The sequence below is a fragment of the Triticum urartu genome, chromosome 7A, assembly GCF_056163025.1.
Source record: "Triticum urartu cultivar PI428250 chromosome 7A, HENAU_Tu73, whole genome shotgun sequence".
Taxonomy (NCBI): domain Eukaryota; kingdom Viridiplantae; phylum Streptophyta; class Magnoliopsida; order Poales; family Poaceae; genus Triticum; species Triticum urartu.
Window position 1 is genome coordinate 721,462,086 of NC_141879.1, and position 5,009 is coordinate 721,467,094.

A 5,009-nucleotide genomic window follows, 5' to 3' on the forward strand; every position below is an offset into this window, starting at 1 on the left:
CCCCAGTGCACCTTAGCACGGGCAAGGGCCCTACGGGCACCTTCAATGTAGACAGAGCGCTTGATGACTTCAAGCCTTGGACAGGCCTCCACCAACCACCGCACCAGCCCGAAATAGCTCCCAGGTAGGGCCCCTCCAGGCCACAGCCGAACAATGAGGCCCTTCATGGCCTGCTCGGCCGCCTTGTGGAGCTCGACCAGTTGCTTCAGCTGGTCGCTCAGGGGCACGGGGTGTCCGGCCTCAGCGTACTGAGACCAGAACACCTTCTCCGTCGAGCTGCCCTCCTCGGCTCGATAGAATGCGGCGGCATCGGATACACTCCGGGGAAGATCTGTGAACGCTCCTGGAGAGCTCCGGATTCGGGTAAGTAACAAGTAACTCACGTTTATGTGTTTGCTTTGCATAAAGAATGCCTTACCCGCCGCTATCTTCTTCACCTCATCCAACTCTTGGAGGGTCTTCTGGGATTCGGCCTTGGCAGATTTAGCATTTTCAATAGCCACCGCGAGCTCGGATGCTTGCGTCTTCAAGTCAAGCTCTAAACTCTCATGTTTTTCCATGAGAGCCTGGAGCTCTTGCCGCACCTTGCCAACCTCGGCCTCATACTTCTCCCGCTCGGTGCGCTCCGAGGCCGCCCTCTTCTCGGCCTCGACCAGTGCTTGCTTAAGGGACGCCACTTCAGACGTGGCCCCTACAATAGCCACGATAATCCTGTCATTTTTTTGCAATTGCACCTTTTTTTATATATATTTAAACAAGGTATTTCTTACCTTCATTGTCCTCGAGCTGCTTCTTGGCACGACCGAGCTCTTTCTCGGACCGCTCGAGGTTCTGCTTTAGCGTGTCCACTTCCGCAGTCAGTGCGGCGGACGCAAGCAGAGAAGCCTGCATATGCATATTGACTCCTTTTGTTAGACTCCTGCGAATTTTATTTGATCCTCTATTCGGCTTTTCTTCCCGAATGCCAAACAGAGCATCAGGGGCTACTGTCTATGCGGTACTATCATTTACATATTCTTTACTTACCTCAAAGCCTGTCAAAAGGCTAGTACAAGGTTCAGTCAGTCCGCTCTTGGCGGACTGAACCCTCTGGACCACCGCACTGATAATAGCGCGGTGCTCCTCGTCGATGGAGGCGCCTTGGAGCGCCACCAACATATTGTCCGGCGCCTTCGGTTGGACGGGGGCCACCGACACAGTGGACTGGCTACTCTTGGAAGGAGGTCGCCCGCCGGACTCTGGAACCTTTGAAGGTTCCGGAACAGTGTCCGGCCTAGAGCTGGACTTGGAGCCCTGGGGGGTTTCATCCCCTTTGCTCCTGGAGTCCGAGAGGTCGCCTTGCGGTGCCTCCAGGACCACCTCCTCCTGGCTTGGAACCTGTTGGGATAACACTTCGGTGTCGTCCGTAGGGCGGGGGGAGGAAGCCGTCGGAAGCGAGTTCACATCCGACGAGTCCAGTGAGCCGCTCAACGACGCGTCGAGCCGGTCTTTGGGTGGGCTGCATAAACATATTCGACGTGAGGGAAAGCTGTGCAATAAACGAATACTATGAATTACTCTGGTATCCGGATACTTACGATTTGGCCAGGGGCTTGGCCCTGGGCGCCCACTCCTCTCCGCCGCCGTCGGCGTCGGTGGAGCAGTACGGAGGAAGGGTTTTCCCCTTCTTGGACCCTTCGGCCTCCCCAGTTGGGGCGGCCTTCCTTTTCTTCCCTTCCCCCGCTGGAGGGGGAGGGGTCTCTTCTTCCTCCTCCTCGTCTTCGTGGGAGGAGTGCGTCTTGGATTCATCGGATGATGAATCCGACACCTCCGGGCGTTGGGCACTCTTTCGAGTCCCCGTGGCCTTCTTCTTGACCTTCTTCTCCGGCACCACATAGGGTGCCGGAACCAGCAGCTTCGCCAAGCGAGCATCTGCTGGGCCTTTGGGCAAAGGAGCCGGACAGTTGATCTGTCCGGAGGTCACCTGCCAATCCTGTCAAAGGTAAGGGAGTTTAGATCCCGCATGGAGTCAAACTATGAAAAACTAATACCCTGTAAAAGGAAAAAAACAGCTTACTGCGAGAGCGTGACGCTGCGCACTGAATCCGCGATCCTCAGTAGCGGATGCGGGAGCCTCGGCGCCCTTGAAAAGCACCTTCCAGGCATCTTCGTACGTCGTGTCGAAGAGCCTGCTCAGAGTTTGGTGCCGCACCGGGTCGAACTCCCATAGGTTGAAAGCCCGTTGTTGGCACGGGAGGATCAAGCGGATGGGCATAACCTGGACTACGTTGACAAGTTTGAGCTTCTTGTCCACCAGGGTTTTGACACATGTTTGGAGTCCAGTTAGCTCTCCTTTTTTACCCCACGATAGGCCCGTCTCTTTCCAGGACGTGAGCCGCGTTGGGGGTCCGTACCGGAACTCGGGGGGTGCGACCCATTCGGCGTCGCGCGGCTCGGTGATGTAAAACCACCCCGATTGCCACCCCTTCAGGGTCTCCACAAAGGAGCCCTCGAGCTAGAGGATGTTGGCCATCTTGCCCACCATGGCGCCTCTGCACTCCGCCTGGCTGCCACGCACCACCTTCGGCTTGACGTTGAAAGTCTTGAGCCAGAGCCCGAAATGGGGGCGGATGCGGAGGAAGGCCTCGCACACGACGATAAACGCCGAGATGTTGAGGACGAAGTTCGGGGCCAGATCGTGAAAATCCAGGCCATAGTAGAACATGAGCCCCCGGATAAATGGGTGGAGAGGGAAGCCTAGTCCGCGGAGGAAATGGGGGAGGAACACCACCCTCTCATGGGGCCTAGGGGTGGGGATGAGCTGCCCCTTTTCGGGGAGCCGGTACGCGATGTCGTTAGACAGGTATCCGACCTTCCTCAGCTTTTTGATATGTCCCTCTGTGACGGAGGAGACCATCCACTTGCCTCCCGCTCCAGACATGACTGGAGAAGGTTGAGGTTGGGAGTGCGGACTTGGGCGCTGGAGCTCGAGTGCGCAAGAATGGATAGGCGAAGGAGGAAGAAGGTGTAGGTGAGAAGGTGGATCCTTATCCCCTTATATGGGTGGACGCACCTACATGTCCCCACCAGCCTGGTAAAACTCGCTTATCTCCAAGCGCCGTAATCAATGGCGCGGTTGGGTTACCCACGCCCGTATTGATGAGAATCCCGGAATAAGGGGACATGATCTCTGCTTTAACAAGACGCGCCAAAGAAACGGCCTCGCATAACACGCTGAGATGGGACAGTAAAACGGTTCGAATAAAAGCTTGGCCATGGTGTGATGTCACACTACAGAATACGTCAACAGATTAGATTTGTGTAAATATTATTCTCCCTATGGCAATATGTGGAAACTTATTTTTCAGAGCCGGACACTATCTTTGTGTTCAAAATCTTCTATGAAGTACTTGGAGGAGGAACCCGCCTTGCAATGCCGAAGACAATATGCGCGCCGAACTCATCGTCATTGAAGCCTAGTTCAGGGGCTACCGAGGGAGTCTTGCATTAGGGGTGTGCGGATGGCCGGACTATACCTTCAGCCAGACTCCTGGACTATGAAGATATAAGATTGAAGACTTCGTCCCGTGTCCGGGAGGGACTTTCCTTGGCGTGGAAGGCAAGCTTGGCGATACGGATATGCAGATCTCCTACCATTGTAACCGACTCTATGTAACCCTAACCCTACCCGGTGTCTATATAAACCGGAGGGTTTTAGTCCGTAGAACAACATACACATCAACAATCATACCATAGGCTAGCTTCTAGGGTTTAGCCTCCTCGATCTCGTGGTAGATCTACTCTTGTACTACCCATATCATCAATATTAATCAAGCAGGACGTAGGGTTTTACCTCCATCGAGAAGGACCGAACCTGGGTAAAACTTCATGTCCCTTGTCTCCTGTTACCATCCGGCCTAGACGCACAGTTCGGGACCCCCTACCCGAGATCCGCCGGTTTTGACACCGACAGTAACCCTAACCCTCTCCGGTGTCTATATAAACCGGAGGGTTTTAGTACGTAGGACAACATACAGAACAACAATCATACCATAGGCTAGCTTCTAGGGTTTAGCCTCTCCGATCTCGTGGTAGATCTACTCTTGTACTACCCATATCATCAATATTAATCAAGCAGGACGTAGGGTTTTACCTCCATCTAGAGGGCCCGAACCTGGGTAAAAATTCGTGTCCCTTGCCTCCTGTTACCATCCGGCCTAGACGCACAGTTCAGGACCCCTACCCGAGATCCGCCGGTTTTGACACCGACATTGGTGCTTTCATTGAGAATTCCTCTGTGTCGTCGCCGTTAGGCTTGATGGCTCCTACGATCATCAATAGCGATGCAGTCCAGGGTGAGACCTTCTCAGGGAGTCCTGGATTAGGGGGTGTTCGGATAGCCGGACTATACCTTCAGCCGGACTCCTGGACTATGAAGATACAAGATTGAAGACTCCGTCCCATTTCCGGAATGGACTTTCCTTGGCGTGGAAGGCAAGCTTGGCGATACGGATATGCAGATCTCCTACCATTGTAACCGACTCTATGTAACCCTAACCCTATCCGGTGTCTATATAAACCGGAGGGTTTTAGTCCGTAGGACAACGTACACATGAACAATCATACCATAGGCTAGCTTCTAGGGTTTAGCCTCCTCGATCTCGTGGTAGATCTACTCTTGTACTACCCATAGCATCAATATTAATCAAGCAGGACGTAGGGTTTTACCTCCATCGAGAGGGCCCGAACCTGGGTAAAACTTCGTGTCCCTTGTCTCCTGTTACCATCCGGCCTAGACGCACAGATCGGGACCCCCTACCCGAGATCCGCCGGTTTTGACACTGACATTGGTGCTTTCATTGAGAGTTCCTCTGTGTCGTCGCCATCAGGAAGGATGCCTCGCCCCGTCTTTACAAACGGCACCGTTGCTAAGGGAGCTTTGGCTGTCGGCCAAACCCTTCGGTTAGGTGGCTTTCTTATGACCGCTTGTTCGGCTTCTGGGCCGACGATGACCTCTTGAGCCATCGAAA